Source organism: Colias philodice, chromosome 11 (genome assembly GCF_061535455.1).
Source record: "Colias philodice isolate Cphi_HAF_F1 chromosome 11, ilColPhil1 Martin Lab GWU primary, whole genome shotgun sequence".
Lineage (NCBI taxonomy): Eukaryota > Metazoa > Arthropoda > Insecta > Lepidoptera > Pieridae > Colias > Colias philodice.
Window position 1 is genome coordinate 4,030,175 of NC_143096.1, and position 27,157 is coordinate 4,057,331.

Sequence of the window (27,157 nt, forward strand, 5' to 3'; positions counted from 1 at the left end):
TGCCAAAAAAACAACTTGTGTTGAATTTTTACTACCAAACGTTAAAAAGTTAAGCAGAAATATTACCTTGAACGAGGAGGTATTACACCCTACAGAATCGACTGTATTTCTTGGGTTAACATTGGACGAGAAACTACAGTGGGGAGCCCATGTCAACACCGTTGCAGGTAAGCTCAGTTCAGCAGCATATGCAGTCCGAAAGGTAAGGCATCTCACCGATGAAGATACAGCTAGATTGGTTTATTTCAGCTACTTTCATAGTATTATGTCCTATGGAATTCTACTATGGGGCAGGGCAGCAGATATAGAAACTATATTTATCTTACAGAAAAGAGCCATTCGCTCTATATATAATTTACGTGCTCGGGACTCACTAAGAGATCTCTTTAAGAATACTGGTATCCTTACTGTACCATCACAGTATATATTTAATAATATTTTGCATGTACACAAAAACGCCGACTTACACACAAGAGTAGGAGATAGACACTGTTATGGCACAAGGAACAGAAATAGAATTGAAATGCCATTTTTCCGATTAGCTAAAGTTAAAAATTCATTTATGGGTCAAGGTATACGCTTTTACAATAGAATTCCTCATAATATTAAAGAGTTTAGTAGTTCTAAATTTAAAACTTATATAAAAAATGTACTAGTTCAGAGAGCGTACTACAGTATTCAGGAATATATGGACGATAAAAACCCATGGAGGGTTGTCGCGAAAAAACCACAGGACAGTTCTTTGGCATGTTATTATAATATATTATGATGTTACATATGTATTTTGTAAAATTGTAAAACTGACATGATTTAAAAGAGCAACTATGGAGTTTCTTGCCGGTTCTTCTCCGTAGATACTGCTTTCCGAATCGGTGGTAAATTTTAAAATATGTAATGACGTTTCAAAAGTGCTTCTTTAAGAAGTCTAATTGAATGAATAAATGTTTGAGTTTGAGTTTGAGTTTGAAAGTAATACATTTGTCAGCTGAATATATTGATATTATAAATATAATACATAGTAATGTATAATACATAGTTTTCATACAAAAGCTCGTAACTGCTCCGTGATTAATGAAATAACAGTTCATAATATTATTCATGTTAGAGCATGTAATATTACAGCATATACCTTGTTATGGTGCTTACAGCATTTTATACAAATATTACACGAAAGTGTACGTGGATACAATAACGGGAATATATATTCTAAGTTACTTTGAGTTACTCGGAACGTGAAAACTTGGGTTGGCCGGGTGCTCCTATAAATCCGACCTTCGTGTCATTTGAACCAAGGCTTACATTGAAACACTTCTTTCCGAAATAAATTCATTGAACTGTTAAATTGGACCAGCGAACCTCAAAATTCTGGATTAAATTTGATTAAAAGTAAAGTAATGAATGCGAAATCAGGTTTCGGGCACAATGAGACGGTGCGTCGGAGATATATTGTTGTAACGGTGAACAATAAAACGTGCGTATTACACATTTATTTCGTGAATGTATCTGTGGCATTAAGCCAATTATCTATGCTTCTAAAAGTGGAGGTAATTTGAGCGCATATTTCATCGGTTAGCTTCAAACGTTGCAGTAATAAATTATTCACCGCTTGAAGTTTTGTTACTGGGAATGCGTTTTAAACCGAGTTTCATGTTTTTGAACCCTATTTGGTGCACACTTGAATAGAAGCGCGTTACTCTATTTCGTAGCTAAAAGGGAGGTTTCGAGAGCTCGTTCGGAGTCAGCGGTGGATTTGAAACGCGCCTGGAATCCATGATCGTACGTCCCTTTGAATATTAAATAGCAGATGACCCGCTGCTAACCAGAGCGCAGTTCGACATTCAGCTGTCTAGAGATTCATTTTCCCACTTAATATCAGGAAGTGATTTACAAAATCAGAGTTTGAAGGTATCATTTAAATATTTCACAAAAGATTTCCTTGGTGACCATTTAAGTAAGCTCTTTGATCACCATGTAGCAAATTCGTGTTTAGAAAATACAGATTTTAGTATAAATTCCCTGCATAATTCTCTGATCTTCAGGGAAATATGTTTCAGTAATCTTCTTTTGATCAACTCGTATTTATGTATAATTCATCAACTGTTGAAGGACGCCCATTTCAGATTACATTCCCGGAAATCAAGTGCACACAGCTTGTGCGAAACGGAGCAATTAAAGTTCTTAATCAAAGTAAAAAAGGGCAATCTTCTGTTGGTGTCGGTTGTCTAGGGAAGTGGGGCGATAAGGCACCGGAGATGTACGGTTGAGGCAATAACATTCATTACACAACCGATATAGAGTATAAGACAATGTTTCTCATTGAATGGACCTTTCGAGGTTTTTTAATACAATCCAATTTCAAGCTTTGTTTAGTTTCCGTATGTATCAGCAAAATCCCGTTCTTGATATATTAAGTCGTGATTAATAGACCAAATCTTACTTATATTTCTCCGACGTAAAATTAAAGATCGCAGCGAGAGTTTTGTATATTTATTAAGATTAACACTCGAGCACCTGAAATTCCAAGCTTCACAATATCCAATATAACTTTAAATTGAATTAATTTCAAGAGTGCTTTACTCAAACTTTATGCTTAATAATAATAATTTCTAAACTATAATACCATAATCATTGTAGTGCTGAGAAACAGGTGAGTTCAACGAAGTTTCCGAACGAATAACTGAGTTACTATGTAGATTAGCCCTTTACGATAACACCGTTCCGTCATATCATATCAAAAGACAATGCTCTCAGGAAGGTATCGTCTCAACTTATTATAACTTTGCCTGTTCGCCTCGCCTCGTAGTTACTGTTCGGAAATCTGAATACCATCGTTAGTGGAGTTATATAATATTGGGATTATATTTCGAATACATTACGTAGTGTGTGCTAGTTTCATCCATGTGGAAGTTGATACATGATTTCTTGTTTTCTTCAAGAATTATTATTACTATTTTATGAGGCTGCTCGTCCAGTAACAAAGAAGAGCATGTTGTTATTATACTTTAACTGTTTTCACGCAAAAAATTCGTAGAGAATTTAATGATCGTAATATTTGTTTCTCTTTTAAATATAAGGGAAATATGGATATGGTAAATTACATTTTTTATTTATAAAAATTCTATCAATATTTATGAGTTTGAAATATGTTGTTCAATATTCTGTGGATGACAAATATTATATTTTAATTTCAAACTGAAGTGGGTTATGTAGTGTTATACTGGTTTCATTGCTTTTGAAAATATAGAACATTTTTATCAAAACATAAACTTCTCAATTAATTCTCGAAAACTTTGTACAATTCAAAGCTTTGGCTAAGTAATTTGATATCAATAAAACAGGAAAATAGAAATTATTTCTAATTGGAATTCTATAAATGTATAATTGGAATTCGTCAATTATAATCAATAATAAGATTTGCTTATAGCTGTTTTGACGTAGAGGAATAGGAACAGGCAATTTTGATATTTGTACTGAAAAGGTTAACATTAATATGTAACGCTTTACAAAATCATACATTATTTAAACTTTTTAAAAATCCTGATCATGTCAATTACGAAAAACAATAATATAAAAAAAAAAAACTAATTAAAGCGACGCAGATTGAAGGGGGGTTATAATCCGCGTCTATTGCCTAAACGTAGTCATTTAAAATGACAGACCCGATAGCGATCTATGTGGGTGGGTATAGCGTGGTGCACCCCTCCACTCCCCCTTGATCCTGTAACACTCCACCTTTATTGAGCATTAACTTCGAACTAGTTATATACCATTAAACTCAGAAGCTATAGCATTTTATGCCAAGACACTTGCCAAAGCTGCAGATATTTATTTCAATTCCTTATTGACCAATTGTTGAATTTGATAAAAGCCTTCAGTTAAGTATTCTAACCTGTTTTTACATTGAAAGAAAAACACTCTCTCCATGTGACCTTTATACTTTATTTTCTTATTTTATTTTTATCTCTTTTACATGTATTCTTAGGTCCGTGCCCATTTTACATAAATGAGGCTGACATTCCTTCAATTACCATATCAAATAAACCATGGAAATGGTTTTATAAAAATAAATATAACGGACGCTATTGTTATAAACGACCAATTTTTACTTAGTACTATTTAATGTTGAATGTAATTATGAATGTTGCTACCTAAATCATGTACTAATATAGCCACCGTTTCTTAAAGAATAAATTATATTGTTGTATTTAAAGCTCCTTATCAAAACCATTTTAACAACCAGCAAAATCTTTAATTCACCTGTACATTACTACCATCAAACAAGATGAATTCCTCGCAACCACCTGTCAACTAGAAGAATATACGGTAGACGTTTTGTTTACTCCCAATATACAGTATACACTTTGGTCTGGAACACGTACTTAATATCGTACGTTACGGAGCCTGCATGGGAATGAAGTGGATAGAAGCCACAATAACAAACAAATACTTACTAGGTACCTACTAGCTATACCGCGCGGTTTTTCCTGCGGACGAACCCGCGGACAAAATCAAGTAATTCTATAGCTTAATACTACCTTCTAACTCTGACGCGCGGTTTTCAATTCAATCAATTATGGCTTATGTGTTATTTACTATTAAGTTTTATGCAAATCTGTCCAATAGTTTTTACGTAAAAGTCTAACAAAGACACAAAGGTACATCCACACAAACAGCATTTATAATATTAGTAGGAACTAGGATTCAGTGCTTCTAATGTCAGCAGTTCGTTTGTGAAAACAAACAAACATAATTTGTGTACACTCTTGTTAAAATTCATGTTGTGTACATACGAGTGTATTAAACACTTTAGGCTATTTGTAATTTCGCTAGATTGCATTATACGGTTTGCATTCGATGCGTTGGTTACCATAATTCATTTCGCATTTCAATTAATTATCGAATTGCATATATCCCTCAATACGCGAGTCGCGTGCAATATTAGTGTAGCGTTATTCGAAATTAACTTTTAATTATAATAAGTATGCTTTTTAAATGACTTTTCATGTGATTGCAATGCGACTACCACCTTAACACTCTTATATTTAGATAACTAGGTACCTACATCTATTTACACAACATCAATTTCATATATTTGAATATTGCTTGTTGAAGTCATTATAAATATATGTATTTATCAAAAACACGCTGCGCATGGCTGCGCATAACAAAACGTTAACCGTATTGTTTACGTTAAAGCGTTTGCACACAATCTAAACATATTAGCGATTAATTAACATGAACTCAAAGAGGCGAATTCAAATCAAATCTGCACAGCTAACAATAACGTGCGCCCATTGTGTGTATGTTGCATTGAACAGGTATCTGCAATTATCGGAACATTTGCTCCATTAACCATGGCCTATGACGTTCGAGCGAATAAGCCCTGGGAAGTAGTCGTATGCGAACACACGTTTATAGATTCAATGATATTTAAGCTCGATTTACGCTACACCGTGTCGCGACCGGGGCAGTGCCCTGTATAGGGTACGATCAAACATTGTTATATACTTTTTCTATGAAGTGATTATGCCGTGAAGGTGGCACGATCGGGGCTCGGACAGGGCACGGCGTTGAAATGTGTATGGATATTGTTTCATTTGGTGCCCGGTTCTAGCACGGCCCGTCCCACGCATGGTGTAGCGTGCTTTAATCCATGCTATTCGGTAGTATGCAAATATGAGGTCCTAGCACAAGTTTTACTACGCTTAGCAGACAAGTACGTTGTAGACATAAACATTGTATAGCTGTACGCTTTAAGTCATAAAGTAGGATCTTAAAATGTTAATTCTACGGAAAAGTTTTATTTTCACTTGAACAAATGTTTTATTACTAATTAATTATAAAAATAAACAAATATAACAATGTATATAATTGAGAGAAGTTTCAAAATTGATTAAAAAAAAACTAAAAGCACTAGAATAATGATATCATTTTAATAATGGTCTCACTAAATTCACTAATACATTTAACTTCTTAATATTTTCGTAAAATGCATCACACATAAATCCATTCCGCGAGAACTCTATTAAGATTCTTATTTCAGGTGAAACTGAACATCGCTTTAATTAGAGCACAAAATAAAGCGCAACGTTCGTGGAAATTCAGGCGGCGTTTCCTTATACGATTAAAGTGAATTTATGCAAGACATTATCCAAGGACAACGGAGTTGCATAACAGCGCCTTCAGTGTCCGCTCCGCCCGTCCCCTTTATGAAACCCACTTTATGATATATGAGGTTATACTGTCACGTTATTGCTCCCCGAGACGACTAAGCGTATGCATTACGTTACGGTGCATTTACATCAAACGAGCGAATGCTCATTCTAACATCAATATGTCAAATTATTTTTGTGTAAACAGGCGTAGAGCATTATTTCGTTGTTCTTAGTGCGTTCGAAAGAATTCTATGTTCTAACACTGAACAACACTGAATACGAGTTTTCGTTTAGACTAAAAGATGACGAAATAATGCTCTTGCTCTATGTTAGTTTGATGTAAATGTACCGTTACATATCGCCTCCACGAGCATCGACGTCACGAGTATTTTATTGTTTCTCGTGATTGAATCGCAGTTAATTTCAATTCCTTTGAGTTCATATGATCGCGTTATTGGCTTGAGCATTGAAAAATAACGACATCAACCGGAGATACCTATACATGAACAAGGGGACATAGCATAATGTTATAATGTACAATGATAGAAAATAGGTGACATTTTTGTAATACGTTTAGAAGTCACTAGCCAGTTAATCGAACAAAAAAAAAATAACGATAGTAAATTGAAAGACTTGAAAACTTTGGTATCACACCACTTTTTTACTGTGGTGTGTGTTCAACGAACCTAATTTGTCTGTAAATCTAGAGTTATGATAAAAATTCTGCATCCCACGTGCTTCCTATTCTTTATTCTCTACCTTACCTAAGTTTTTCCACTCTAACCTGGACCTACTTAGTAAAGCAGGCATTTTTCGATAATGCCTCAGAGTGTCGGCTCGCGGTCCCGTGATAATCCCGCCGCCCATTAGGCCGAACCGCGCTTGCAAATTGTCCGCATATTTTGGCCCAAGATTAATTGTTCTCGAATATCATCTATCACGGTGAGCTCTCTCGTGACGGTTCCAGCAGTGCGTGCACTGTTTTATTTGAACCGCAATAGGCCCGGGAGAATGCGATTCTGAATAATTACGTTTTAAATTGCGTATCGCTAATTACTTACGCTACGGTAATATAATATGGTCACAAATAATTGTTTGTGATAACATATATTTACGTGAAAATTATTTTTAATTTGTTAATGTTGAATTAAGTAGGTACTTAGAAGAAATAAAAGTTCCGCAATAAACATACATTATTTGGTAAATCTGAAAATATGGGCAATGTTCAAAAAATCTGGTGTAGATTTAACCAACAATATATCCATATCTGTTATTCTAAGAAACATTTCTTATCTGGCAATTTGTCTATTTATTGCCTAATTTTTCACAAAACGGTAGATTAAATTTGCGAATAGCCGTTACGAACACAACATTAGCTCATTTTAAAAATTTCTTCGCCATTAGATACATGCAAAGTAGCTGAGGAGCACTCCATTTAAACAATCTGGTCATTTACCATTTTAAGTACCGGAATCCTAATTTTGTAAAAAAGATAAATCGTCAGTTAAAAGTATCCCTCGACGGTTCATTGCGCGCCGGACAAGTACAAATTGAGTCAATCTCTTTTTTCGTTGCATACCTATAAAACCAGATACATGTACAATGTATCTATGCTATATATGTATTTATTAATCAACGCTTTCAATATACACTTCCTGTTATTGTGATTTGTGAATATTTTCTAGTACTCCTTTTGTTATAAACATGATAAATGTTATAATCGCTCAAAGCTTTAATATAACTCGACTCATCACTATAATGGACGCACGGAAACCTATTGTAGAACCGACTCGGAGCTGCACAGCCATATGTTTAATATGTAAATACACGACGACCTATATTATTTCATTTAAAAGAAGCAACGACTGAAACAAGTGCGCAATAAATGTTTTAAAAGCGCGTCGCAACCATCATACTCGCTATTAGCGGCGCAGATAGTGCGCTCGCAAAAGAAGAGGTTGATTAAAGAGCTCCAGCTTATACTGTTCAGAATAATGAATATTCAGTGTTACAGTGCATAAGTATAATGCGGCTACAATCTTAGTGCCACGAGGACATTCAGCGTCGTAACTGCCATGCCATTTCTCATCTTAAATGCCATGTGTATGCCGCACGACTTCGCTCGTAACAGCTTCTATTTTTTTTTAAATTTCCGCTCTCGATACAGCCGCAAATACCAACACGGAACTGCGACGGAAATGTTAGCGCGACACTTTATTTTTTCGCTTGAATTTTATAGCTGCAAGTCTCTTTGGATTTCATTAAATTTTCAGATACTACAAATTGTATAAAGTTGATAATTCGTTGCCATTCTTTCTTGTTATTCCCATAATGCAATAGTTGAATAAAATATTTCCACAGCTTGTTTCCTAGCGTAGCAGAACAATATCTACGCCATACATTTAATACACGTATTTTCGGCAAAATGATTAAAGGTTATTCATCAAACCCGACACGGAAAGTACTTCAATATGCGCCATTTAAATTATGTGTGCGATTGCGTGAGTCGGAGGCGTGAGTTGGTCTACTTACGGTGTCGGCGGGCAATAGGTATACCGATGGCGGTTATGTCAAAAGTTTAAATTATTGCCCTAATGACAGATATTAGGCTTGGGGTCACGTTTTGATTGAGTTAAACTATTGACTTTTTTAACACGAGACAATCACGTTGATCACGTACCTACCAACACGTTAAATACTAAAATTATTTTCGTTGCCGATAGGTTATTTTTTGATGAATGAAATAAAATCAGTATTGAAAACGAATCGTGATTTTATTTTTCATAGCTTGACTTGAAATATATTATGAAGAATTTTTACTAATGCTAATTGTTTAAGCTCAGATTACTATTTTCTTTACGTATATTTTAGTTAAAGATGTTAGAATATTTCCAGCTAAGATTTAGAATCTTAGTCATAATTATAAATATTTTAATTATTAGATATAGTAGTAAGATGTATCTATTTAAAAATATTTTTATTACATAATGATCGATATGTATTATTTAGTACAAAATATGGAAGGAATGCAAAAAGTTCGATGTAGATATGTATTTTTTATGTAGAGTTAAATCTTAATAATCAGCGGATAAAATCACGTGCAAAATCTAGTAAAACGAAATCCGAGGCCCAGATCGTACAATGTACATCACACATTAACATTTCCGCATACATACCGTATTACGGTTGTAATCTTTTTTTTATTTTATTATGCAAACGATTCGCGCGCACGAACAACCCGTTAAATTTCATTACGCTAAGGCAATCTTTGTTCTACCTACGATATTTTTTTATCATTTTCACGGTGCGCTCCGAGTTTATCCTAGTTTGAAAGAGTACGGATCGAAAGCAAGTTTTGTACGCGAAACTCGAGATGTATTAGCGTCAGTTCGAGGCCCCGTTTCGAATCTACGACGCGATAACGAAGGTGCATCAAGTATTCCCCGGTGGCGGGGTACCTGTATTCCAGCATACGTTCCGCTGAACGATTTCTGTTGAGTTAAGGTGAGAGAGCCGCGCATTATCTAACCGTAGCTTTCTTCGGTTATTTTATCGATCTGTTTGAATAAAGATGATTGAGAAGTGTGTGTGTCCTAATTTACTTTGACTTATTTTCTAGCTACATTAAATTATTTAAAAACATGTCGCAGAAAGTGAATAAAGAACCGAGAATACCCACCCTTCCTACGACTCCTACTTGCGTTCCATTGCACGTAGTGCGATGAACCAGATATTTGGTAAATCTGCATTACAATATGAAAACGTTACGTATATCATCGCGATACTTGGAGGGTACACTCAAAAATACGAACGAGAATACAATCCACTACAGCATTTCAATATACAAATTAATTTATAACAATGTATAAAATTGGAATAATCATAAGATTACTGTATAATATTTTACATGAACGTTTGTATTACCGAAAGGGCTCGTCAAAACTACATTAGCGCGGTACAAACAGCTCCTCGTGCAAAAAGTCACGGAGCAAAGACCGCAACAGAAAGTATTAAGCATCTTAACATTGCAATCGGCGTGAAGTGAGGCTTTCATCATTTGTTAGCTGGAGAAAAGCGAGCTAAAGCACAATAGTAAATCTGAAATGGACGTTGTATTGTGCTAAAATCATTTCAATCCAGCTCTACTATCGGACAATGTTTTCTTTATCAATAAATGTAGGACGGCTTTCATGTAACTGTAATAATAAAAATGGTTCACCACGAGGTCAACAGTTGTTTTACATTTTTCTGTTTAACTGTGTTTGCGCTGGACATATGTTATAATATTTTATGCGGCAAGCGTTGATATTTTATTATTCGTTCTATGTTTGTATCATGCCATGAATTATATATTGAATTGTGTCATGAGTTACAAATTGTTTAGGGTGTTAAAAGGGAACCTTTTATTAACCGGAAAACAAATAATTAAAATTTAAATACCTATATATAGTACTGAAAAATAATTTAAACTTCAATGTTTAAAGAATGCAATAAAATATCATATTAATTAAATGCCGTATATGTACAGGTAGGTATTTCAGAGGCAATTTATCTGGAAAGCAATTTAAATGCCAGTAATGAATATGAATTTATAATGAACTCAATGGTTTTTATATAGTCGTCATTAATCGAACTTGATTAAAAAATCTTACCCCATCCAATATTATTGACTTTCTTGGGCACTTGTTGAAATTGCTTTCACGTAGTAAAGTTCAAATATTTATATCCAAAAACTTATGTACTATAACAATACACAATTATAGATAGTGTTATGTATAATGTTTACAAAACGGCAGCTATTAAAAGAGGAAGCAACATTTATTGTCACACATTACGAACGCGTGGCGCTGCACAGTATTTTTTTTACCCTTCTTTTGCGACAGCCTAATTTTATTGAATGATCGTATGGATATATACATGACAAACTCAAAAGTAAAACTCCCATGAAGCTCACTATCATAGTTTTCGAAAAAATGCAATCTGAATAAAAAGTACCGGTTTTTTATATAATTCAATTTTTATTTTTTATTAATTTTTCTATCATTATAACACATTTTTTTGCATTGCGAGCGTCAAGGCTAGCCATAGGGCCAATTTTCGAACCATTCGGGGAAGAGCTGTGACTTCGCAATTTCGAGATAATCGCATAAATAACAAAATTTCATTTCTTTTTTTGTGACTGAACTCTTAAGAGTAAGCGGATTATTTTTACTTTAAAACATAGTTATATGTATGGACTACTTCCACAAAAAAAACCAATCGCGAAAAGAGCGGGACTCCGGAGATATTAATTTCTGAAAAAATACCGGTACTTTAACGATTTTTTTTTATAAAATCCACAATATAAATTGAACTTACATAAAGAGTTGCGTTTCTCAGATGACGGAATACTATAGAAAATTTGATGAGACATTATTGTTAGTAAATTGAATTGTATAACTTTACCTATATTACTTTTTACCGTAAAATAAAAAATAAAAAGTTATAAACAAAAAGAATAAATAAATAAATAAAAAATAGTAATTGGGGTACCTACTTACCTTTATATGAAAGTATGAAATAAAGATATTGATAAAGTGTGATTTAGGATTTTATACAAAAAAATCGTTAAGGAATCGGTATTTCTTCAGAAATTAATATCTCCGGAGTCCCGCTCTTTTCGCGATCGGTATATTTTGTGGAAGTAGTCCATACATATAACTATGTTTTAAAGTAAAAATAATCCGCTTACTCTTAAGAGTTCAGTCACAAAAAAAGAAATGAAATTTTGTTATTTATGCGATTATCTCGAAATTGCGAAGTTACAGCTCTTCCCCGAATGGTTCGAAAATTGGCCCTATGGCTAGCCTTGACGCTCGCAATGCAAAAAAATGTGTTATAATGATAGAAAAATTAATAAAAAATAAAAATTGAATTATATAAAAAACCGGTACTTTTTATTCAGATTGCATTTTTTCGAAAACTATGATAGTGAGCTTCATGGGAGTTTTACTCTTGAGTTTGTCATGTATATATCCATACGATCATTCAATAAAATTAGGCTGTCGCAAAAGAAGGGTAAAAAAAATACTGTGCGCTGGGGAGATAGGAGCGCGCGACACAACCGCTCACCGTCGCGTCACAGTGCAAACTGAAAACCGCTACGAGCGGTTATCAGCGCGCGGGAAAATCGTAGGAAGCAAGGCTTGGGCGGGCGCTACGCATCCGCTACGATCAAAAATCTTTGAGTGAGGCGAAACTCTCTGAACCGCGACAGTCCATCTATCCGTGAACGCCGACATCCGTTGTTCCGATACAGCGCGCGATCCCACCTGATTAATGCTAAGCACACCAATAAATATTGATGCTCGCTCCTTTGTCTTGCTCTGGATTTCATTCCTTTTTATTAATGGTTAGGTACACGCACATTTGTGTGACAAATCGTGCGAAAAGTATTAACTTTTCTTACACATATACGAAGGAAAGTCAACGCTACATGAATACTAACACGACACTTAACCATTTACGAGTATACAGAGCTGATTGAGAGATTGAAAACGTTCATCGATTCATCAAATGTATAGACCGTTCGAAACCCCGGTGTTTTAGAGGGTTAGGTACATAGGAGTAGGTATATAGTGCGTATTGGCAACCTTTGTGTTCTCTATTGTACATGACATTCTAAAAGCGTAGCATAACGTTACAGCTCGTTGACACCGGCGCAAAAATGTGAATATTTAATAATTCGTCTACTTTTCCTTTCGAAGTACCGATAAAATCGATCGCATGCCCGTGGAGCAGATCATGCGATCGTGTTCACGCTAACCGACTCATCAGTCAGCAGATACGGGCGTCACGCACGCAATCCATCACTATTCCACTGCTATACAACATGCGTGTTCGACGATAACTAGACATTTTCCATTCGAACACTTTTTGTGAACGCACGTTCTATGAGCTAGCGGCTAGCGCTAGTGTGATTGACTTAATGAGCGGTTAAAAGTAATCAAATGCAAAGATACTCTAATTACTGAATTAGGTAGCGAAAATAAATGGCCGCTTTATGTAAATTATTTTTATGGGGCATTTATTTAATGTTTCGTATAAAGCGGTATTAATTATACCGACTGGTTGAATACTTATTCAAAAATTCCTCATATTAATATTACGAAAGGAGAGAGCCTTAATTAAAGACGTGTACGCTGCGCATAAAGCGACTTTTTAATATGCACGTATTAGAATTCGGCAAAGTGTTAAGTTCAGGAAGCTTTTAGTCACCTTTTACAGTTTACAGTATTGAAGTCAGTTCGTTTATGAAAAGCTTTCACGTTGACACACAGCGAAGGTGCTATTCAAATCGTCTTTCCTGTTGATTCTTTACATAAATCAACGGTTGAATAAGCTTCAGACTTCTCGATTGTTCACGGACTATCTATCTTATTTTCAACGGACACAAGTGACACATTATTATTCAACGCAGCTCTTTCAATATATGATGTGTTTTTGAGGTTAGAATACAGGTATTACTTTGAATATAATCATTTTAATAACACCATCTACAGATATAAGACATTTCTAAATTCACTAATTTACCTATTTCGAGTGACAGCTATTTTTTTGGCCAACAGGGGCGGAAGCCGGCGCCAGCAGCTAGTAATAATATAATCTAGTTAATAATCGATATGTACAATCATAATAAAATCGTAAACATATTTCGGTATTTTTATAAATATGTAGGTACATATACTATAGCACCTATACCTATCGTAATATGAACAAAATTATAAGTATACTGAAAATCCACAGCAATTATTCGTTCAGTTTAAAATTTACTTCGGAAACATTTTACCTATCTTATTTTATAAAATCACTGAAAATACCTTACATTTTTTTCCTCTCGTAAACTATGATGCGTACGGTTTCTTTTCAAAAGATCGATTAAAAATATCTGTAACCGCAACTCTGCTAATTAATACTTCGAATCGTATCTTTTTTAATGAAAAATATTTTTCAATTATGTAAAAAGTACGTATGGTGCTCATATGTTATGAATACAGCTTCAATAAACTCGGCATCAGTAAGTGCACACATTAAAAGTATCTAACAAGATTCGCTAATTAACGATAAAATGTGGAATTAAATTACTCACTTCAGTGTATAATTAACCAACTCCTACGAGTATAAATTTGTCACATTAAAACTGGCATAAACCGATAACAGGCGCTCGACTTCCAAAAAGTTCCCAAGGGAAATATTAAAAAACGCGGGAATTCCGCGGTGGGGAGGCTTGTGCCTATAAATCTGAACAAACTTTATACCAACGAAATACTTTTAGCGAAACTGCAAAATATTTCAAATTCGACTTTTGCCGTGCCACGGCAGTATTACATTTTCATTATTGCATTAGTTGCATTGTTTAGCTGACATTTTCTAGCATAACCTTTCCTTTATATAGGTAGGTAGTACCTACAGCTGAAGTCGAATATATCTAATGCAAACTGGTTAAGTAAAATAGTGATTGTAGCCACTCACAAAGATATTAAAGAAGAAGCTGTTACTGACTGCGATGGAATATGGTCCATGGAGTCCACCATACAAATCCGCTGGCTTACTTCAATAAAACCAATTACATAGCTATATCATTCTTTCCCATCCTCTTGAAATTATTCTGAATAGATATAAAATCCAGTTAATTATAACAATGTTATTATTATTCGTACAGAACTAAGTTTTATTGGAGAAAGGCAGGAGTAGCACAAGTGCAACAACATAAACTTTTTTCATAAAAGTAGCGGAGCATTCATTCGGTCGCGAAGAATGAGAGCAGACAACAAAATAGTTACTTATTAACTTTTATAATATGCTAGCAAAGCTTGTTTGTATAAGAAAACTTAACCCCCGCTAAACGCGTGTATATTTAGGACTTGTATATTTCTTAGAAAGTTTCTTTAATCAATGCGACTCCATGTTCGTAGAACGAAAAAAAAATATTTTCTTACTTCGAATTTAAAACTAGACATTTTTTTTAAATGTACCTGTCTCGACGATGATTGAAGATTCATTCAATACTTACAACGTTTAATTCATACAAGTTTTATTTTCGTTACGATTTTTAAAATTCATTAATTAAAACCGCAGCCATTCTCGTTGCAATATCAGAATGAAGTAAGGCGATCAATAAATATTTTAAGGATTTACTTAATTAAGAAACAATAATTAATGCTTGTTAAAATATATACTACAATAATTGATAGCAAAAAGAAAAAAATAATCTTATTTGCCACAATTCAAGTGAAACGTAACCTATTATGTATAAACTAGCTGTTGCCCGCGACTTCGTCCGCGATAACGTCGTTTTTCGTCATTCGTCGTTTAAAAAAAATACGTGACACTTTATTTTTGAATGTTCTTAATTATTGTCTCTTATAAAGTTTAACTACATTAAAATTGAACACTCTGATAAGAAAATCTTAAAATCTGAAGAAAACATGAATGAATGTGATTTAAATTCTACATTACTGAGTATTTCAAATAATAATCTAAATTAAATGTAGATTAACAGTTTGAGCGCACCATTATACGATATGTACCTAAGTATTAAATTACGTTAGTTTACATAGTAACTTTACTAAAAACACGATGACTTTCTTTCGCGCTCGGTACCACAAACTAAGCATGTTTGTGGTACGTGGCCCGCGTCACTTGACCCCCGCGAGTTCCCCTCCGTTGCTATGCGAAAATAAGTTGCTCTACTGTAAGAAAAATTGTAATACTGTGGCCTAGGCGTTAAAACACGTCCAGGGAGTTCCTGAGTGCCGATATCACCATCTTGAGGAAAAGCTTCTAATGTCGATTTAAAACTGCATACATACGAATAATTAACCTGTTCTAAAATTGTGAAATGAGTTCAGTTTTAAATTTGAGAAATATTGATTTCTTGTATTTTACTATTCGTTGTAGTCGAATACAAAATATATTTAACAAACTTAGGTTGGCCAAAGGGTTGTTCAGGCAAAAGGGATCCTATCAAATAAACTTGACCTTGTATCTTAAAAGTAAGCATGAAAGAACCCTCTGATAATTGTTGCGCATCTTTGATCATTTGAAACGCACTACTATAAGAGCGAATATTGTCTAATAACAGTTTAGATTGCACAGTATGTTCCTCTAAAAGTAGTGATTTCAAAGGTTCCGGTGTATCAAACGAAAGCCGACTCCTTACTCCACTTTAAAGCATTACAAAAGAACATATTACATTAATATCGCCTATACAGAAGATGATCTGTAATAAATTGTGAGGTTATAAGCAAACCCACTTTTATATTTTGTCGGACCACACCACCGAATTCGTAGATTGTTTACCTTTAAGTTATTAAGACTATGACGAAATCTGTCTGCAGTAAGACGGGCCTCTCGCTATTCGTCCGTTTCCAGAGACCGAATAGTTTCAATTATTCTTAATCTTTCATTAAAAAAACTTATTAATCGTTCTTGTCTCAAATAATTGTAATATTCGCGTCCCTACTCTAGCCATTGCTTATGTTCATGTTCATCTTCAAGAGATCGCATAATATTATGATGCACCCTATATCATTTGTCAAACGGTCTTCATATTGAGTAAAGTTTCAGATTCTCGAGATAAAATATGACTGTTGTGATCAGTATTGAGACGTAATTCCCTCTCAGTGAGGGTTTCGGTCTCACGGGATAGTACAATATGCCGTTTGCGATCAGCTGTGAGACGTCATACCCTCTCAGTAAAGGTTTCGGTCTCTCGGGATATTAGGGGAGACCGGGTTTGGTTGTCTCACGGGTTGGTTGTCACAGCGGTCTTAAAATAAAACTGAACTATCGAATAAGTCTGTTGAACAGCGTGGCAAGAGCGATACAGTGACAACGCTGGTCGCTGTCCCCACTTCGCGTCAGACCGCCCCCTGCCGTGAGGGCCGTGCACGTGTTTATTGTTTTCGCACAGATTTTTGATGATATGAGGACCGAATATGGTTCTCATAACATCACTTTTTGTGAACGAAACGACAACGCGGTTTAATTCAATGCCAACACTATCAGAAAAAAGGAAATATTTTTAATTGTGATTAAATATTATGATTTACACTATTAACACTATTTTAACATAAAATATACTGTGAGTGTGTAAAAATAAATCCAGCTAATTACACATCAAACTTATGTTTATAAATGGGTATACGACATGAAAATATAATATTAATTACCAAGCAATAATAATACAGATAGGAAAATACTGAACATAAGTATAATAGTTAGTATTAAGTAGTATGTATTAATTAAAATATACTTGGACTACTTTGATTGTTAGTCAAAGTTTATTTTTACTAACAACATGTAAATGACGAAGAAATAATAATTACCAACGAACTAACCTTTTCTATAATACTTAACACGGCATATTTTTCAAATTATCTTGCTCAACTCTGCTCAAAAATTTGAGGGTTTTGTTGGAACTTTAATGTGTCAAAACTATGTTATATATATCTAAACTACGATACAACTTGAATGCGGAAATTCTCATTACAATTGTGAATCTAAAGAATAACTAACATTATACTATTCAATTTTATTGAGCTGATGAATATCTTTTTCGATCACCGTCGCCTAATAAATATACTGTGTTTTCTTATAAAATCGTTACATAATTTATTTTATCTACTAAACTTTAATAAATAAGTTGTTTTTGTTATTTTTATCTAAAAATGAGCTTGAGCTTATATATATATTTGGCAAAAGTATACATTATTTTTTTATAATTTCAGGACGGCAATCCATTTTATTTATAAAAAATGAAAATGATATATTTATAAAATATAAAACATTTATGTAAAATGATTAAAAATAAACAAATGAAGCAACTACGATTCAAAGAAAACATCTTTTTCAGTGTGAAAATGCTCTTAGCAATCCTGGATGATGAACTGTATATCATGTACTCTGATCCCAGTACGGTCGCAGGTACCTCGATAGCCATAACGATAAATATTAAAAAAACATTACTTGTACAGTTGTGAGTGCAAAATTTACGTTTCATTTGGCAATAACATTTTTTTCGGTACTACAACGTAGTAGTTTGATATGTGGTTGGCTGCCCCTCCTCTCCTTCCTGAAAAATATCCTCCAAAATTTCCCGAGATACTTCCAATGATTGAACCATTGGAAGTTGGACATTAACTTCAGTCAAAAATTGACGAAGCGGATGATTACTAATTTCCACTTAATCTTCGCTGCCACTATCTTTATCATCAAATCATCAATTTTCAAGTGGTGTTGTAAAATTGTCAGCAGAAATCGTCTTCCAAAGGCGATATAATTTTATGAGCATTAAATCTGTAAATAAAAAAATTAAAAAGTTAATTGTAAATCTATAAAAAACGCTACTTACAAATAAAATTTTATCAAACACTACTATTCCCAATGCACCTCAAAATCTTGTAGAAGTCATATATATATAAAAGAATTCTTCATTTTATTATTTCATTCTTAAAGTGTAATACCAACAAAAAACATGAATTGCTATCATTATAAAAAATAAATACCTATCAGTAACTACTTACCTTTTGTGGGAACGCATGATGGTGAAAATTCACAAAACACAAAGATTGGATTTGATATTTATGGTTTTATGGCATTCAATTGCTTTACATAGTATAAAAAAAATCGCTTTCTCTGTCCCTATGTCCCTTTGTATGCTTAAATCTTTAAAACTACGCAACAGATTTTGATGCGGTTTTTTTAATAGATAGACTGATTCAAGAGGAAGGTTTTAGTATATAACTTATTAGGTTTTAGACTAAGCGGACGAAGCCGCGTACGGTAAGCTAGTAAATTTATAAAACACGAAGATTTTTAAAATTGTAACTAATGAACACAATCAATATTAGATTAACTGTAGATAATGGTGTCTAGTTTTACCATGGTTTTACTTAAAATAATAAACATCTACCCTCACTTTAAAAAATGTAGTATATTTATTTTTTACACGAAATATACCTTATAGGGAAGGGAAGATATGGGTTAAAGAGTTAAATAAATAACATGATTATATTTAAATTATTAATTTTCAACAGTGTATTCAGTAGTGTTAACATGTAAATTGATTTTATTTTTACGAAATCTCATAGATGGCGCTGTTTCAAAATTAACATTATACAACTTACATGTTTCTCTTCCCAAGTTACTAAATTAAATGGCATAATTTTTATAGTGTCAATCTAGATATTGTTAAACAACATTAATTATATATGCGTCATTTGATTATTATTAATTTCCAATAGTTAACGTGTGTTTGATTTTTATAACACTTCATAGATGGCGCTGTTTTAAATTTGTCTTTATACTACTAAGATTCATTAAATTGTTTCTCTGCCAAAATTACGTAAATGACGTAGTTTTTATAGTGTAAAGCTAGATAATAGCGTGGCTTACTCAAAAACAACATTTAAACATGAGTCTTTAGATTGAACGGTGTCGTAATATACGGAATACGTAAGAAAAATAAAGGTTCACAGCTCCTCCCCCGGAGGTGATAACATGATAATATGTTTAAAAAAGCCTCACCCGACCTGTTAGTAATATTCATGCAAAATTTGAAGTCAATCTATGCAGTACTTTTCGAGATTAGCTTGGACAAACATACAGACAAACAGACAAACAGACAAACCGACAAACAGACAAACAGACAAAAATTCTAAAAACTATGTTTTTGGCTTCTATATCGATTATAGATCATGGATAATGTATTCTTTTAAAAAAATATTCAATGTACAGTTTTGACTTTCCTACGATTTTATTATATGTATAGATACTCATTACAGCAAAAAACGCAGTTTTATTTATTCTCAAATGCTTTTCGTGTTTTAAAAACGTTCTGTGTGAAGTGTGTTCACCGCATGCTCTGAATAATTGGTGTTCTACAAAAATTCAATTAACAGAATGAGTATAAAGCAATGGTTTATCTCCAATCAGCGCTGCATGCTTCGTGAATACAAATGTTTGAGCTAGTTATGAACTTTGATTTACTTAAATGTTTTGCATTTTAGACCGCGCGTACATTAGCCTCGTCGCCCGCTACGTGACGTAACATTTGATTTTATTCGCGCCAAAGCCAAACATAACTTTTCCCCTCACAAAGGTGAAAACCACATCAGAACTTTTGACGCGCAACTCTAATTGCAAACAAACAATTTCTAAATCCCCTTGAGTATCTCATCTACGAACGTTATTACTTTCGCAAAGAATTGTTAAAACGCTGTACATGTTTTGTGAATTGTTAAATCAATTTAAACTCTCTTCATCCGCGCTCCATTCGCCGCAATTCGCAATTACAACGTAGCAGTGAAAATTCACATTGAAATATTTCTTGATGGAATCGATTTAAAGTTGCAATATAAACATGATTAAACTTCAGAGCGTTCGATTGTATTAAAATCAATTGACACCAGCGTAATTAACTTTCGATTGTAATGACGCAGCGAAATGGAGTGTCAACTTGTGAACAACCCTTGTGTGTACATCGCGCACTCAACTCGCACCCTTGTCCTATACGCACTCTAAATGGGTCCCAATCAACTTTTTATGATGAAACTAACAGCTCCACCCCTACTTCATTGGGATTTCAAAATTTCCATAAGGTACAATGGGTCCTTAATATGGTCCCGTTCAATTCTTTCAAGAAGTATGCTATTTACTTTCCTAAATAAGTTTTATCAATGGTAATTCTAAATTTCGTTATCCGCTATACTTTTGAGACATTTCTTTCTCAAGTAAAAAATGAATTATATTTCTAAATATAAGGTATCAATTGACTCGATTTTCCCTATATCTACATAATATGTTAGTAAGTTTACAACTTTTATTATACATGAGGAAAACGTTTTGATTTGTTATTTGTTTACATTTGAGCTGCTATGGATTATGCCTAAAATAAATCGTATTTTTACATCTGAAGGCTTTTCATTTTCAACATTTCAGTATTATCGCATTATAGCCTGTTAAACACACACTGCAAGCAAATCGATATTTTAATATTCATAAAGGACATTCGACTCGTATATTGTACGCGCCATGTCCATTGTCCAATCATTTACGTAGCAAAAATGTATGTAGAAATAGAATGTGAATAGTTCCCGAATCTGAACAATAAAGTGACATAAAGTGTTATGTCCAAAGCTATGAATAAACGAGTTCGCGCTCAGTCTGTCATGACAAACAAACAAACAAGAGCGAAATTTCTATAGAGATACAGACTACAGTGATGGGTGTTTCGCTGTAGGACGCGCGCTTGAAAATGTTTATAGATAGATGACTTCATAATCGCGTAATAGCGGGAAATTAGTTTTGAGCTAACATTTTATAATACAATAGTATTGCTTAGTTTTAAAGAGTTCATTGTCATGTCATTAGTTGTGGAAGATTACTGGCCAATTGTGTAATGCACAGATACATGTAATCGTCAATGTTATAAAAACCAAACAATTGGTGAAACAGTCTTTAAACATGAACCAGTCATAATTAGAAATACCTATTTATGAAAATAATATTTCAAATAAAATCAGCTGTAATACGAAAGAGTACTGCTTTGATAACATTTCTTTAACAAACCGCTTGGGTCGTTACTCGTTAAAGAATAACATTTGTAGAGTAACAACAGTAGCTTGTGCTCAGGTAAATCTATTGCTATCCGTGATTTATATTGACTATACAGCCGAGTTATTGATAATAAATTTGTTTTTCAATACAGAGACAACAGAAGATAAATAAAATGTTTATTCACATTTTACCATAACTTAATGGGTAACCCATTTAGGAAGTGATGGCGTCTATCTATTGTGAATTAGACGAACCTTAGTCGCATATTTTATGTATAGAAGTTGTCACAAAAGCGCGTTTATACACCAAACCACAATAGAATAAAAAAATTAATTAATAAAGTTAAAAAAAAAATATTGTATCGTCATCAATCCTTGATAAATAGACAAAGTTTGAATTTAATATGTTTGTTTATACGGGGAAAGGATTCGGTTACATACGAACATGTCGTTTACATACAAACATACAGATGAATCTAATAAAAGCGTGTTAAAATCATTTATCAACTTTACAAAAGAAAACGTGTCCATAGTACACGAAACCAAATTCTGCATTCGCGTAGACAACGTCGCATCTATGTAGGCGAAAGTTTTTTCATAAATGTGCACGGATCGTAGACTCCAAACAGCTGACGGCCGCTGGAGGCAGGACCGTACTTTAAGACTTGCTGGCAGATGTATTAAAAGGGGAAAATGGGATATTTTGTCAGATTTTATCACTTGCCCTCGAGCGACATGAATGGAAAAGTTAAATGTTTCTGAGACCATTGTTCGAGTTGAATAAAGTTACGACGCTAAGCGTTCCGTAATAAAACGTACAACGCGTATTACATTTTTTTGTAGAGACAGTGATTTCAACAAAGAAAAACTCGATTAGATTTACAATAGCAAAATTAAAATGTCATCATTGTTTATTACTCAATCTTGTTAAAAATGTATAAAAAATACTTTTTGCAATTTAAAAGCCTACGCAAAAAAAATATTATAAGTAAGTTTTGTTTATCAAGATAATTTCCTCGGATATAAAGTACAAGTAATGTGACTAGAATGAATAGCCAGAGGATAATGAAATCTGTAATGTGTTCGTTCACAAAGACATTTTTCTAATTATCCCTTCAGTTTCCTTATAAATAATTATGGTCAGTTAATAAATAAACATGATCCTATTTATCCTCGATATGTATGAAATGGAATATTGTGAGGTACAATTACTTATATAAAATAATATTATAAGCAAGAAAATGTGGAAATATTTCGTATAATAATTATAAAGGAAAAAATGATAAACGAGGTAGGTACGGCATGTACCTATTCAATTTGATATTATCAAATATAATATGAAGAATTCATGTCAAGACAATTGTAATATGTACGCATTTATAATGCATAATTGTAACTAAAATAGTGCATTCGACTGCCATAATAATGATATAATAAAGACTCTCCTGACCGAATTTCAACCACAGCCAATCTCAATTGAGATTAGCCAACGCCAGCATAAACCTAAATGCAATAGACTCCTTCCTCACTCAATCTCTATTCCTATAAAAATTCCTATAACCTAACACGACCGGCGCTATCATATGCAAAAACACTCCATACTTACGTTGTCACCAAACAAACGTAGCATAATTAGATCTATTACAGTTCGAGCTAGCGGATTGCCATGTCTAAACTAAATCAAACTTTATTTCCGGCGGGACTCGGCGAGCACTACAAAGGGGACAACCCACTTCTGATCGTCGCCGCGGCTTAGTTGTGATAACGTAATTGTCATAACTTGTTAATGTTCATGTTATTGAAGTAGCTTTTAATAATAATGTTTTTTAACAATGTAGATTTAAATAGGTTAGAAACAGATTTTATGAAGCTAGGAGTAATAAAGTTTTACAAGCTGATGGCAATTGGATAATGAAAATTTGTTTATGTAGCTTTTATACCTATTCATTAAATATTGAATGGAATACAAAACACATTAATCACTATTGACACAAAGCAGGTTTATATTCGATATAATATTTTAATGATGTAAAAACAAAATACACTCGCGTCCAATAATCTGCTTTAATACGATTAATAAAATGTTTATAACGTGCTCGTACTCCATTAATAACAGAACAACAATTGTTATGTACGTACGTTCGTGACAAATTTTCAAATATATTGCAAATATGTACTTTAATAATACATAACGGTCATCCATGCATGCGTCGGCGAGAGCGCGTGTCGCGAAAGTGAAATCGGAATATTGTTCTAATGAAGAAATTCATTTCACTCGTGTGTGTCGTGAACAAAACAATTGAATTATGTAATTATATGTGGAGGAACGGTATACTAATTGATTTTATGCCTTAAAGAGGTATGTGCAATTATGAATGCTATTTCCGTAGTACATATTATGATGACCGATGACTGATTTTGTTAAAAAAATAACTGCTTATATGTACAGGTTCAGTGAGCTGCGTAAAATCAAAACAATCTTCACACCTGCATTTAGCTAACCAAAGCGTGACTTAACAATCTGTTGATTTTAATGTGATCCATAAAATATATTATGACGATGGGCAATAGACACTAATCTTGAACAGGCGGCGCCACTTAAAATAAGCTGGCACGATTTCAAGTGCCGCCAACCTGAATGCGAAGTATTCAGTTCATCAAAACCAGATGTTTCCTAGTACTATGTAAACAAGGAGTTTCACGAATTACTCATTAACCATACTCAATTAATTCCCAATTACGAATTAATACAGAAATTATAACGACCTAAACGGAGCGATAATTCGGAATGAATTTCAATAACACCAGAATGTTCTCCAGACCAAAATAAGCTTTAAAGAAAAACAGAACATGAGATAGCAATATTTAACAGCACGCAGATAGTAAAAATAAATAACGCGAATAAACAGTGGAATGCAAGCGTGCACCGAATATTTATAAATAAACCTCAATACAAGTGGGTACAAGCGCAAATAAGAATCTGATAAGATCTAAATTGCAAATGACCATTGCGCAATGTAGTGCTCGAATATATATATAAAACTGTGTACTTGGTAACATTGCTGCAGCTAACACAACGGCTAATAAATATGCATGGCTGTAGCTAGAAGACATGCATTCACTTCCGACATAGCTCGTGGAGATCAACAGCATAGCGGGATAAAGTATCCAATTGAAAAGGCAATAGTTCGCGGGCAAATATTCAGGGCATTTATTCACAGAGATTCGGCATTATACGAATTAGTGTTACAAAATAAACAAATAGTGGAGTTGGCGGCTTTCCAAAGGGATTGAGACGCCGGCGCTGCCGCGTCGCCACGTATTATAATGTTCTGCATTCGCACAACTCATACCTTTTTTACTATCTGCACGCTTAGTAAATGTCTTATGTACGCCTAGTTTCAGGCTTGATTAAATCGATTCCGGCTCGAGTGGCTTCGCAGCAGATCTTACATTATCTGCATGAAATGAAATTTGCTTTTCAAACCGCACTCTCCGAGTAGGTCGACATAACTCGACCCAAGTTGAAAGCTTCAATTACGTATAGTGACTTGTTCACGCAGGTGCCTCCTTAATTACGGGGTTGAAATTGAGCTGCCCACTCGGCTGTCACGTTTACAAACGGATTATCACGTGACGCGAATATACTCTGCGTATAAAATGAATTTTCAATGAACGAAATTGCACCAAACAGAAGATGAAATAAATCTTCGTCATGTTAATATTATCAACATAAACTTCGTTCGAATATAGAGAAATGTGATGAACGGTTTAATGGGTTGGGAAAGAGCAAATATGCGTTTTTGACGCGTGACCCCAATTTTACTGAAATCCATTAAGGAAACTGAATTCTGTCAGAAGATAATATTTAACAACAGTTCTCTTTTTTCTGTATGCTTATATACAAGTGTACCTATTATAATTTGAGTTTATCAGTTTTAAACATCTTATAGTCAAACTTAGGAAATATAAAATCTTATACCTAAAAGTAACACCTCTAAATAGTTGGTACAATTTTATTACAAGTCTTAAAATGATTCTACCAATGAAAAATAAACAAGAAAAGACGTTTACACTGCGACATAAGTTAATAAATACACTGTAAGATTGTAACGCGCAAACAGCCTTTTTGGAGCATGCTGAAATCCTATTACTGAGACGCAACGTCGAGGCCGCAAATTGGATTCGCTAAGGTTAGGAGGCCCGAAATCATGTGGCTTCTGTATTGCAAACGGTTTATTCGTGTCTCAATCAAGTACTTTCTTGACTTTGTTGTTAAAACGATTTATGCTACGCTATTTTACCACCTTTCATCCATCGTTATGTATCGATGTTAAAGGAAAGGTGCTCAGGACGTCCTATAGTTCATTAGTTATGCGGAATAATAATTTAATCACATACGCAAGCCAATTACACTCCATTCGTACCCTGTTATGTATTCCTACTCTAGCGTGTATATTATGTGCACTTAGGTATAGGGCAAGTGGGTTAAGGCTCGTGTAATCGAGCTGCCTCTGAATAGTAATGTCATACGCACGCACGTCTCTGAGAGCGGTCCGATTTTGGTTGGCAATGGGTAATTAACACAGTGATTTGAGCACCTGTACAGGATGTGGGTGTTTCATAGATATTCTGGTGAAATGGCCAGAACCTGATATTTTATAATACAATCTAAGAAATTGACATTGAAAGGATTGAAGATTGGAGATTCTGAATTTTGTAATAGGTGCACTATTACAAAATTCAGAATGCATTAATAATTATTAAGTCAAATGCATTCTAGTGAAAATTTTGTTTTACAACAAAAGATCTTCATCTTACCGTACAAAGAAAATGACAATCCTCATTCCCTATGCAAATTTGACTACACTGTTTGTCTTAAGTGAAGGTGGAAAAACTTAGATTTTTCATTATTTCAGTTAATCTTACTTCTTTCATTTTTAGCAAAGGGAAATACATAATTATCAAAGTAGTTATATCTATTACGATAACACGTGTAAAAACCTAATATGTTTATATATCACCAATAATCATAACAAAAAATAAATACATCTCTCCAATTCAATTCTGACGATTACTAATTGGTAGATATAGTTGAACGTAGAAACTTATATATTTCAGTTTCTCATTCAATATCACAATAATGATTCCTGAAATACAAAAACAAGAGTCGTACCGCTCTATCGAATCAAGTCCATAACAATATTTAACAAAGTGATTTGCATACGAAACAGGAGCAAACGTAATTGTTGATAACGTATTTAGCTTCCGTATCTTTACCGATAAGAGGCCACGTCGCAGAACCGGGTCGGCCTTTCGAGGACGCAGGCTGAATCGCAAAATAGCGAATCAGTACCGTGAATGCCTCACAATTCAGTTATCTTTGCTATTCAACGTTTTAAT

The 27,157-nt window shown here is 33.8% G+C and overlaps 1 protein-coding gene across 2 annotated transcripts in view; it reads right to left on the reverse strand.

The window, feature by feature from the left end:
* The window catches only part of sfl (N-deacetylase and N-sulfotransferase sfl), a 126,552-nt gene that overhangs the window by 60,536 nt on the left and 38,859 nt on the right, over positions 1-27,157 (reverse strand). The window contains exon 1 of one of the 2 annotated variants that reach the window (XM_089700633.1): positions 10,808-10,999. The exons of the other annotated variant lie outside the window; for it this stretch is intronic. The gene's annotated coding sequence lies outside the window, so the exon portion shown is untranslated. Of the gene's footprint in view, positions 1-10,807; positions 11,000-27,157 lie in introns of those variants that run through there. 2 annotated transcript variants of the gene reach the window in all.